Source organism: Chelonia mydas, chromosome 13, assembly GCF_015237465.2.
Source record: "Chelonia mydas isolate rCheMyd1 chromosome 13, rCheMyd1.pri.v2, whole genome shotgun sequence".
Lineage (NCBI taxonomy): Eukaryota > Metazoa > Chordata > Testudines > Cheloniidae > Chelonia > Chelonia mydas.
Window position 1 is genome coordinate 27939776 of NC_051253.2, and position 12816 is coordinate 27952591.

At 48.6% G+C, this 12816-nt stretch overlaps 1 protein-coding gene across 3 annotated transcripts in view; it reads left to right on the forward strand.

Annotated features, from left to right (window-relative positions):
* Positions 1-12816, forward strand: part of NECAB3 (N-terminal EF-hand calcium binding protein 3) — a 109662-nt gene that overhangs the window by 57979 nt on the left and 38867 nt on the right. The gene's annotated exons all lie outside the window — the stretch shown is intronic.

Consider the following 12816-nt stretch of genomic DNA (forward strand, 5'->3'; position numbering starts at 1 on the left):
CTGAGCTGACCATAGCGCACGGGCTGGATGGATGCAGCAAAACCTGTGGGCAGCATGGTCCCCTGGTAAGAAAAAACAGTGGCTTGTAAAAGTCGCAGCAACGTGCCCTGGTACCTGCATGGGTCTGGAAAGCACAGAGGTGCTGGGGAGTAGACAGGGCTGGCCCTTGCATGCGTTTAGCTAATGGAGTCTCTGGCTTGTGGGTGCTGAGGAGACTTGTTTGGATTTTTATTCTTGAGTGTTCCTGCAGCAGGGACAGGCGGTAACGTGGCCTCAGTTGTCTGTGTGTGTGTGCGTGCAGACTCGTGTATCTTTTGCGCTGGTAAGTGTCCCTTTTTATGAAACCAGGGCATGTGTGTGCCTGCTAGTGAGCACACACTAGACACTAAGCATTTCCAGCCCACTGCATCTCCTAAGAGGAGCTGTGCCTTCCCACTAACTAGCCTTGGGGTGGCCCAGGACAATGGGCAGTAATTCTTGAGCTAGGTTTGTACCCTTCCTGCAGGTATCTATGTGGGAGGGCAGAAGCTCACTGTCCAACATTATCCACAAGAGACAGGACAGAAACTAAAAATAATCCAGCAAGCTGATCTGGTACTGACCCTAGTTAGGACTCCAACCTTTCCCTCTAGCCCAGCTCTGCCCCTCAGTACATGACAAGGAATCATCCCTTCACTGCCTTTCTTGATCCCGTTATATGTTCACATGCTTTCCTTGTTACTGTTTTCCCTCCATGCTCAGTGCCAATAGCCTGCCGAGCCCCACCGCGTTCTCTGGCTCTTTCAGGACAGTTACCATCACAAGTGCTCTTTGTTTGAGTTTCCTCTGGCAAAGCAGCTCCTTGCTAGTCACTACGAGGCAGAATAGTCTCCATGTCCGTAGCTTGCAGTGGCCTGAGTTGCGCTCACTAGCTATCTAGATGGCTGTGTGTATTGCCTGGCTCTCTGGCTGGTGGGATATCACTGTGGAGTGATGGAATCCTGTAGATTCCCTAAGCATTGCAGCCAAAATACAACCCCCATATTCAACCAATGTGAGTAATAACCTCATGGTGCTGCTGCTCTGCTGTCACCCCAGTAGGAACAAGGCTGGCTTGACAGAGAGGGAATTGCACCATATGCATGCCTGTGGCTGTCTCACTGCTTGTGGAAAGGATACGTCTAGTCAAGGTATTATCATAGGGAGAGCTAGAGGAATACTACCCAGGAATGGTCACAGGTATTTGTTCCAGTTTTAAAATTAATATGCTTCGTCCGAGTGCATGATCCTTATATGTTCGCTTTCTACAGAGAGACCGGGGCTGATTGTTAAAGGTATTTAGGTGCCTACAGATACCTAATGGAGCATAGGTGCTTTGGAGAATCTCACTCAGTGCCTTTCTGCATCTTTAGGCACCAAAATATCCTTAACAGGCTTCCCTAAGCAGCCAGTTTGCTGGCAGGAACGTTTAGAGAAGCAAGGAATTTTGAGTGAATAGTAGGAAAAAATGCAGAAAGAATTTCAAAGTTGTAAACATAAATCTCCACACTTGAAATCTGACTTTGAGAGTTACCTTGTCCACTTGGGGTAGGGACAACACCATGTGACCTGAGGTCTGAGTCCATTCAAAACTAACCAACACAGCTTGAGTATTGAATATCGAATGGCATGAGGGGCAGATCTAACCCTGATTCCCAGAAAGTATCCAGAGATAGTGACTCTGCTTTGAGAAAATAACAAACTGCTAAGGACAATCCACAAACAGAAGAAGAGGCTAAATTCATTGGATGAATTCCTGGCTACGAGTCACTTGCTTTAGTCCAGTTGCATGTGCTTCCCCTCTTGCTCTATCTTATAAGCTCCCTTTGCGTGGTTGGAAGGCAAATCTGTGACTCCTAACTAGGCCAGGGAGGCCAGGCCCTGCCTGCTTGTGTGTTGTATGGCAGAGTGTCTGCAGCAGAGAGCATTCCATGCTAAATACAGCGGTGAGAAAGCCTCTGTGACTAATGGATGGGAACACTCCCTGGGAATCAGCGGCCCCGTTTTGTATCTTAAGTGTGTAAATTGGCTTGAGTCTGTGCTCAGGGGCTTATTCCATTCACAGCTGCAGGGTGAGATGGAATTCCCAGGGGTCTTTCTTTCCATTTCACATGAAGCGGTTCAGATTCAGCATGCAGCAGATTAATGCGTGTGTGTGAGAGAGAGAGAGAGGCAGAGGGGAGAAGTGTGTAAGTGAGTGAGAGATGGAGAAGATGTACATGTGTGTTTCCAAGTCGTTATGCTTCATATAAGGTTTCTTCCATTGCACAAAAGTGTAGGAGCTAGGGGAGCAGGGCCACTGGCCAGCTCCACCAGCCAAGGAGGGTTGGTGTTGCCGGTGTTCATCCCCCTCGAAAATCGGGCTCCAGGGACATTGAGTTTAATGCCCAAAATGGAGTCATCCAGATTTAGGGCACATTTTGGAAAATCAGGCCTTAAGTGACTTGCCCACTATCACACACTGACAATGCCAGGAACAGAACCCAGGAGTCCTGGCTCCCAGTCATATGCTTTAACCACCAGACAACTCTCCCTGCCATTAAGCAAATGGTTAACTTTAAAGTGATTGCTCAGAAATAAAACTATTCAAGGCAGCACACGGCATAGCTGCACAAAATTCCAGACCTCAGCTCCATCTGCCAGCCGTTGCTCCCTTCAATATCCTTATTTAAAAGGAAACAAGAGGCAGAAATATGCAAATCCCTGCATTCATAGAAGCCCTGCATACAGGATACGACTGCGCACGAAAAGATTCTGACACCTGCTACCCACTCACTGGCATAAACAAGGCAATCGGAATCAGAAGAACATGCGAACAGCGGGCAATTACACTGTGGGGCTGTCACCGCAGCCATTTGCTTCAGCTCTAGGGGGAGAGAGAATCATTCACAATAGGTGTCAGTCAGACAGTCCTGAGTTTGTTTCCATTGGGGTGGAAGGGAGGATGGCTCAATGGGTAGCACCACACGCTCCCCTTCTGCACTAGCCGGGACAGAGAGACATAGCAAGTCATGGAAAAGGAGAAGAGGCTGATGAAAGTGAAGGAGGAGAACTGAGACCCACTTGTTCCTGTTGCCCTCCTATGGTGAAAAAGTACTACACCATAAAGGGACCGGGCACATTCCTTCCTGCTCCCAGCAGGCGATCAGCTTGTGCCATGAGGACACGGCGTCCTTGTAATTTTTATCCTTGGTGCTGTGACTGCAGACCCATCAATTATAGGTGGCACATGATGCAGCAATGCCTAGAGTAAATGATGCCTAATGCTTCCCATGATAAAACCCCCTTTTCAGTTGCCTATAACTTGGCCAGATTTTAACCATTCAAACTACGTTTTCCGTGTTGGGTGTCTGCCTCAGGCTGAATTCTTTTGGAAAGTTTCAGCAAAAATGGTGGGGCAGATCCCAAGAACAAGTTCTGGGGGAAATGAATTAGTTGTTTATCAGGTAAATAGGAAAATAGGGGTTCCAATTCCCATAAGTCTCTGGTTATTTAGGTCTCCCACACAGTAAATAAAATTGGCATATTTCAGATGTCACCATCGCCTCCAGTCAATATCTGCATTAAAAAGGCAGCAAAAGGCAGAAATATGTCCCATCCTATATGGGTGGGTTTTTTTCCAGGCTAGATTCTGTTCTCAGCATGGTCTGTGCGTAAAGGTTTATTAGATACAGGTACAGGGCAAGATGAAAGTATCTCCAGGCGGTGTTTTTTGTAATGAGTTAATCCTTTGAGTATTCAGGTGTTTCTACAAAGGACAGTGCAATTACCGCCTGCTTCCCAGTATGGCCCCCACATGATCTATTCATTCATTTAACAGTCACTGGTTTAATTATGCAAAAAGAACAGGAGGACTTGTGGCACCTTAGAGACTAGCCCATTTATTTGAGCATAAGCTTTCGTGAGCTACAGCTCACTTCATCGGATGCATTCCGTGGAAAAGGGTTTAATTATGATAAAGCTCACGGGGATGTTAAAGATGGCTGTATGGGCCTGGTCAGCAGGCACCTTGAGCCACTCGTTTTCTTAAATGGACTTGTTACTTTTCTTTATCGCCTCTTACTCAGCTCTTTCGGTGCTTGAGTAAATTCTCTCCCAGTGCTCTATGCAATCCACTGACATTTCTGTGGATAACAGAAGCAAGAAGGCCAGGCTGAAATGCTAGACGGAAATGTAATGCAGTGCCAGGATCAATGCTAGACGTACAATATGAGACAATGTTGGAGAGGCTTTTTCCCCCCTAGGGAGTTGGATCAGGGAGTAGCTCAGAGCTAACTCCTGCTTGTTTTACTCATGGTAATTGTCACATTGACTTGAATGGGGCTATATATGTGAGTAAGGAGGGTCAGGTTAGGGTTTACTATCCATAGCAAAAGTAGACAGCAGGGGATGAAGTCTGGTTTCTTATTAATGTGATGTGCCCATAGGCTAAGCCATTAGAATAAATTAGTCAACACATAAATAACCAGCTCTAAAAACATCAGGGATTTTCAAAAGCAGGTAGGTGACTCAGGAGCCTAAGTACCAGTGATTTTCAGTGAGACTTAGGCTCCTAAGTCACTTAGACACTTTTGAAAATTTTCCCTGTTGCCTCTTTCCCGCCTGTGTCTTAATCACATTCCCTCTTCACTGAGGCTGGCATTATCCAAGGGGTCCAGCTCCCATGGAAAGTAATTGGGATTATTACTTATCACAGAGCGCTGGCCAAAGTCCATCAGATTTAAGGCCCCAGAATTGTTTCCATCCAAACCTCCTGTTTTCACTCATCCATAACTTTTGAATTTTTCGATTTCTGGGCTGAAGTTTTCCAGACTTGGTCTCTGTCCCAAGGGAATTTTGGGGGATGCTGGTGGAAGTTAAGCAAAAACAGCCCAAATGTCTTGGAATTAGAGGATAAAGAAGAAAATAGTTTTCATGATATTAAAAAAATGTGTGTTCATCCAGCCCCCCCCCTTTTTTTTGAACAGCCCTAAAGTCAAAATGGCTGGGGATTTTAAGTTCCAATTTGGCAGGGATATAGCCACCCTGCAGGAGCAGTGCAAGGCTTTGTTCTGGAGGGAACTGGGGTTGATTTGCTAGTTACCTGTGATTGAAAATCACCATACAGGGTATGGGCAGTAGATTTCTTTGCTAAGCAATTTAGTGGCACACCTAAAGAAGGCTGCATTACACTTGTGTGCAGAGCTAACTTATCTGAGCAATACACAGCTTAGTCTCCTGAAGGGCCACTTTCTAACTATTTCAGAGAAACAGAAGTTCTCTTCCTGTTCCCACATTCCCCACCATGATGCTCTTCGCCTACAGGAAGGTGCTTAGAGCCAATAAATGCAGAATTCTCTCCTCCTGTCTTCCAGTGACTTTCATAATTCCTTGCACTATGGGGGGAGTCCTCCTCTCTGGCCCCTGTCCCGGAGCAGCCTGCCTGCACCCCAAACTCATCCCCAGCCCTGCCCCACCCCAGAGCCCACACCCCCAGCCAGAGCTTTCACCCCCCACCGCACCCTCAACCATCTGCCCCAGCCCTGGGCCTCTCTAACACCACAAAGCCCTCATCTCCAGCCCCAGCCAGAGCCCTCATCCCCCTGCACCCTAACCCTCTGCCCAAGCCCTGAGCCTCTCCAACACCACAAACCCCTCATCTCCAGCCCCAGCAGAGCCCTCATCCCCCTGCACTCCAACCCTCTGCCCCGGCCCTGAGCCTCTCTAACCCCCCAAGCCCCCCCCCCCAGTCCCAGACAGAGCCCTCACCCCCCACACTCCTACTCTCACCCTGAGTCCCTCCCACACCCAAACCCCTCATTCCCAGCACCAGACAGAGCCCTCACCCCCTACAACTATACTCTTGTCCTGAGCCCCTCCAATACTCCAAACCCCTCATCTGCAGCCTCACCCCACAGCCCTCACCCCATAGCCCTGCACCCCCTCCCATCCCCAAACTCCCTCCCAGAACCTGCACCCCCTCCCTCCGCACCCCTTCCCACCCCCAAACTCCCTCCCAGAGCCTGCACCCTGCACCCCAGACCTCCTCCCCCACCCAAACTCCCTCCCAGAGCCTTGGGCAGGTGGGGGGTGGAGTTTGGGTGGGGGTGGGTTCTGGGCACCACCAAAATTTCTACAAACCTGACACCCCTGCTAGGGCCCAGGCTGGAGTTCCATTGGCAGGGCAGGCTGGACCTCCCTTTGCCTCCAGGAAGGTGGGGGACACTGACTCTCAGAACCTGGAGGTAAAAGAAGGCTGGGAAATGTAGTTCCCCATAGCAGCCATGACAAGGGACAAGCATGGTGGGAAAGAAAAGGACTGTGTAAAAAGCCCCTGGGAATAAAGATGCTGGTCCTCTTTGTAAAGTGTTTTGAGACCGCCAGATTAAAACCTAGACATCTTTTGTTTTATTTACTGCTTTATGTTTCCCTGTTTTCAAATAATTTATGAACACCTTTGCAGGGCCAGATCTAGAAGGAATCAGGCTGGGCGTCTGGGACTCTCCAGAGTTCTGGGCACACACATTCTCTGTTCTTTGGTTGACTCTTGCAATTGTTTCTTTGTACAAATTTTGAAGCTGCTGCCTCTGCCAAGTGTCTGTGACACTGCAGAGACTGGCTGAGTGTTCTGGACAAACCAGGATGAAGCCCAAAGCAGGGGCCATTTTCAGTTTTGTTTACAAATCCCAGAGATTGGTCTTTGCTTTTTGTCCTGATCCATCTCACGGTGGCCTCTGGCAGACAGCCTGTCTGGCAAGGGTCAGCTTGGCCACGACTGCACACCATGCATTGGCTCAGAGCAGGCTGGTTTGGAGAGAGCCCCGGGGGTAGGTCAAGTAAGGGGCCATCAGATCTGTACTTCTGCTGGGAACCCCCAGCACCTCCAGGGCATGAGAGGGCTGGGCCTGCCTGCAGGTTGCGGGGGGGGGTTGTGAATTCAGACACCCAATTCTCACTTAACTCCCTGCACAAAGGTCTGTTTGCAGGGAGAGGTGAATTTCACCCAGAGAGCGTAGGGCTCCCTAGTAGGCTTGGTGGGGAACTCCACCATGGACCACTGTGTGTAGGACAATGCTGATTCACCAGCTCTGACAGGCAGGGGGACAAGAGAGGGGGAGTCATGCCCCAGAATAGCCCAGTGTCTGATGCACTCCACTGGGTTGTGGCAGACTCAGGATCATATCCCTGCTCTGGAGCAGTGACTTGAACCAGGCTCTCCCACACAGTGCGTGTCCTAACCACTGGGCTGTGGAGTCCGTCCCTTAATTATTTATCCCAAGTGGAACAGCTCCAGCAGCAGAGCTGGTGGTCAGGGCACTCACCTGGGATGTGGGGACCAAGGCTCAGGTCCCTGCTCCAAATCAGGCAAGGTGGGGACTTAAATCTGGGTCTCGCACATGCCAGATGAGTGCACTGGCCACTGAGCTACTGGCTGCTCTGGGATGGGCACTCCCTGGTTTTTCCTGAGAAATCTGGAAGGTCTCAGTTTTGTTCTGCATTGGAATAGAAACAAATGTTGAAACTTTGACATTTCCCCCAAAATATAAATCTTGTTTTCTGGCCCCCCTCCTGTCTACCTGCCATGGCAACGCAGAACTGGCGATCAGACCTGTTCACCAGCTGAAAAGCAGGCTAAGAAAGTGAAGTCTTATTATCTAGAGCCTCTGGACTGGGACTCTGGAAAGCTCAGCTATTCCTCCTCCTGCCACTGGCTTTCTGGGCAAGTCCCTTTGTGCCTCTGTGCCTCAGTTTCCCCATTTGTAAACTGGGGATAAAGATGCTGGTCCGCTTCGTAAAGTGCTGTGAGACCGCCAGATTAGAACCTAGACATCTTTTGTTTTATTTACTGCTTTCCATTGCCCTGTTTTCAAATAGTTTATGAACACCTGTTTCTCCTATGCTTGCTTGTAGCGAATCACTGTAGCGGATGAATAATGGGCCCCTTGGAAAGGCTACATTGGAAGCCAACAAATTTGCATTCTGTACCTTTCCTCCTCAGCGGATCCGAGGGAGGGTCCATGGGTAATTAGTTCCAGACGGCTTTTTCAGTAAACAGAAGAGAGCGTCTGAGTTTGTGCAAATCACGCAAATACAAAAGAATGATGTTGGCAGTGATTTCAGTGCCCAAAGCTTTAGCTAGAGAGAATGAGACTGTGCACAGCTGGAGTCTATTCAGGAATCCCCAGCCCACATTCAGGTCCCCCCCAAAACCAACGCCCTGATCCCTTTGTAATAGTCTCTTTATTTGGATTTCCTTACAGCTGGGGCAAAAGGAGATTGAAACAGCAGGGGGAGCTCTCGCCACACCAGCCAAGGAGGAGAGGTGGGGGAGTTGGTGGGGAACACTGCGTAGCTATGGTTTCCTCAGAGGATGGAAAGCTGTTCCCTCCCACTTTCTGCCATCCCCCCCTACCACCACCCCCTCCCCGGGCTCATAAAACCATGCCAGAGACCTTGGGGGTTGGATTCATTTGACTGGGCTGTGGACATCCCGATGGCTCAGGTGGCGCATGCAACCTCAGCCTCCATGTAGAGCAACCCCTTTGCATGAGGATAAGTGGTTTGTATCTGTCGCTGTGCTGTCTTGCTCTTGGTTTAGCCAGCCTGGGTTGAGACACTCTGTCTGATGCTCAGCTGCCTGGTGGCTGGGTGTGTACCTGGGTGTGCAGTTGCGAATCCCTGACCCGGTACTCCAAATAACACCTCACATGCTGGGGGAGCTCAGTCTGAACTGGACTCCAGCCTTCCTGCTTCTGGCCCACCTCCAGCCACGTGGGAAGTTCCTGGCTAGCCCACACTGAGCTCCCGTTACCACCTGAACGGCGTTGTGGTGAGCTGACCTACAGCGGAGACCTGTCCAGGCAGCCAAGGCCGGGGCCCGTTTAGTTGCTTCTCTAGAAGGTGCTTATTCGTGGCCTGGCAGGTAAATGAGGAGGTTCATTTAAAACACAGAAGAAAGTACACCTGCAATAACGTTGCCTCTGCCAAGTGGCTGAGGTGAGAAGCTATATTAACAGCTGCTGTCCCCTCCCTCTCAGGCTGGAGAGGAGAGCTGGCTCTGGCTGACACTTCTGCACATTTGAAGCCATGGGGACACTGGCTCAATTAATGGCCATGTCCTCTGGGGTTTTTGTCTCCTGACAGAAACGTTTCCCACTCCATGTAATCCAGGTTACTCAGCGGATTTGGGCGAGCGTTCCCAATGACGCAGTTAAATCATAAACCCCTCTTCTCTTCCGTGAGACACTGTGTTCAAGCTTTGCAACAGGAGTTGCATCTGCTATCTACTCTAGAAATGAATGTTACTGATTATTGCTGCAGAGCTAGGCTTTGTGACAGTCGTATGGCACCCAAAAGTAGGGGATCTTCCTGTCATAAGGGTAATTCAGTGGGATGGGGTTCTCAGCTGGATGACGCTCATGACAGAGGAGCAGCCAGGCCAAATTGGTGTGGGCGGCGTTGCAGCCCCATGCGTGAGTGCTGTTGTATCCTGGCGCTGTTGTAAGGTGGGGGCTGGGTCTTGAAGCAAAGATGCTAAGGTGGGGCATGTCGAGCTTTTCAGAATCCACCCTTGTAATAGTACAATTAGCTGCATGTTAGTTAATAATCCCTACTTCTTCTATGACAGGTTTCAGAGTAACAGCCGTGTTAGTCTGTATTAGCAAAAAGAAAAGGAGGACTTGTGGCACCTTAGAGACTAACTCAAATAAATTGATTAGTCTCTAAGGTGCCACAAGTCCTCCTTTTCTTTTTACTTCTTCTATAGCATTTCTCATCGGTAGATCTCATAGCACTTCGCAGGCTGTCATGTATTTATCCCCACAACACCCCTGTGGGCGCACCTGCACTGCCTCTGGGAGTGAGCCTCCCAGCCCGGGTACACAAGACATGTTACAAACGGCTGTATAGACGTGGCTTGGGCTCTTGAGCCTGAGGGAGATGCCTGAGAGCCTGAGCTCCAGCGACTACACAGCTCTCTTTAGCACGCTAGGATGAGCCCCACCTACACAAGTCTGTGGACCCAGGCTGGGAGCCTCACTCCCAGGTGCGGTGTAGACATTCCCACAGGGCCAGGGCAGTGCTGTTAATTCCATTGTGCCTCAGTTCCCCTTCTGTACAGCGAGACTGAGTGTCTTGCCCAAGGTCAGACAGGAAATCTGTGGCAAAACAGGAAATTGAATCTGGGTCTTCTCAGTTCTAAGCCGACACCCTAACAACTGGGCCCTCCTTCCTCTCCAAAGCTCTTGGGAACAATCAGAGGAGCTAAGCTCAGGACCCCAGTGAGGGGGGCACAGCTGGCTTTATGCCATCCTTGCCATCCCCCAGTCCTAGGGGACGTTGGAGGCCATTTCAGCCCCAGTACAAGTGAGAGCCACCTTGGGGCTCAAGGTGCTCTAAAATGGTGGGTGAGCCTTGTGCTGTTCACCCTGTATATGGAGTTTCACTAAGAGTTTATCTGGCCGAAGATCCCTTCCTTTTCACCTCAGCAAGTGATGGCAGGCACTTCCAGGGAGCACTGGTAACTACGGGGGCTCAGGAAGGCCATCTGTTCATTCCCAGTGAGGAGCAGCTGAAGCAATGGCAGGGGACTAGGTAATCATCCCTAAACCTCCCTGCTGTGAGGTAACAGCAGCTTCTCATCTGCCAGAGCAGAGGAGGGGATGGAAGAGCCAGACCCTTTGGAAAGAAGAATTGTGTGCCAGCTGGAAGGTGGCTGTTAGCCCAGTGGAATCCAGATATAGCAAAATGAAACATCATTGATTTTGCAACCTTTATTCACATTGTGGACATTCACTCATTTTAATTTGGGGAAACTGAGGTACAGGAAAGGGGAAGTAACTTGCCCAAGGTCTTGCAACAAGTCAGTGGCAGGGCTGAGGTTAGAACTCTATCCATTGGTCCGCACTGCCTCCTAGTCCTGGCTCCTGGACTCGAGAGACCATTGGTCTGTTGTGACATTCCTGTGCAGGCTTGTCTGACATGTGAACTGTTCACAAACATGTGAATGTGTACAAAAGCCTAGGTGTGGGTTCTCCCAAATCTACGGCCCCAATGAGCAGGACTGAACAAGCCCTCAAGCGTTAGGCTTGAGTGAGCCTGGATCCTCATTATATACAACACTCGCCCCCTTCCTCCTGCACAGACTCTTGGAAATGAAAGCATTGACAGGGTTAAATTCAAGTGCTTTCTTTCAGGGCTTACAAAATTATGGAGCCCTCAACTTCTCCATGGGTCAGAGTGAGATGCAATAGGAATGGGATACATTCAACCTTGACAATATTGTGGGAATCTGTTTTGGGGACACGCACTCTGGAGAGCAAATTCACAACACCCAGCAAGGAGAAAAGTCTGATAGGCTTCTGATATTTTTGGTGATTCATTTCTCCTCCCGTCTGAGTGACCCAGAGTTCACACCGAGCGGGGAGCCTGCGATTTGAGGGGGGTTCCTCTCCCTTCCATGTTCTGGTTGAGCAGTGTTTGAACATTGCAGATCTTCTGGCTGTAATTTGATTTGAGCCTGGAAAGTCTGAATGGCCTGGAAATTAGAAGCGACTCAGAAAGGAGCTCAGTGACTCACTGCAGCTAGGATACTAGGGAAAAGGCGAAAGTTGTTGAGTTCACTTATGTTCCTCTCTTTCGCATGCATGCACTCCAGCTGCCCATGGGACGAGGTCTTCTTCTCCCTGTCCAATGCTACCACAGCAATAGTATATGGACTCAGGTCTGTTACCCTTACTCCGCTTGAGTAGCACTTAGGCTATATCTATGGAGGGCTGGTCTACACTACAAATGTAGGTCAGCTGAACTACATTGCTCAGGACTGTGAAAAATTTCACGCTCTGTGCCATGTAATTAAACCGACCCAGACCTAAGCCCTGGGATAGACACCACTAAGTCGACAGAAGAATTCTTCCGTTGATGTAGCTCCCTCCTTTCGTGGAGGTTGATTACCCACAGCGAGGAGAGAACTCCTCCCCCCACTGCTGTACGTGTCTACACTGAAGCACTACAGCATAGATAGGACCCTTTGTTTTCAGGTTTTGTTATTTAATTTTTCCTGAGAATTTTTCGGTGTTTATTACCAGAACAACAAAAACAGATGAAAATCAGGGCAAAAAACTATTAATAATTTTTCTGGGTAAATACCGGGGTTTATTTTGGTGGACGGAAGGATAGTGGGGAAAAGTATTCAGTAGATTAATGCTTTGAGTTCCGTTCATCAGTGTGGTTTGCTGCAGAAGTAAAACAGAACTCAAAACACAATGCTGCTTCTGAGTTTAAGAGAACAATATATCTCTAATCTCCAAATACAATTTTTCATTTGAATAAACAGTTTAGTGTTGTAAACTTAGAACTATTAGCCTATAAATATTTACATTTAATAATTGGGCTACGCTATTTGCGGCTCATACATTCAACTTCATCCTTTTCTCCTGTTTTTGTTGTTTTAAAACTTTCGAATACTTCCTTGTGCTCTGAAATGGATCTGATACAGATCTTTGTTTTCTTCCCATTTTAGTATGTCAGATCTTTAACCCATTATCTGCTAACGACTTGAAATGTGTATGTGGTGGGAGTGAGATGTGCCTGCACTTCAGAGCTTGTGTGTGTGCCTGTTAGTTTATTGTGTGTATCTTCTAGACTAATACATAGCCTTACTTCACCAGGGAGCTTTGCATATACACACAGATTAATGTATTATCATAATAGATATAGATTATGCAAAATATTGTATTTTCCTAATAAAACAAGTTATTTTTTATATTTTTGAATTAGGGCTGTCAATTAATTGCAGTTAACTCAAGCAATTAACGCAAA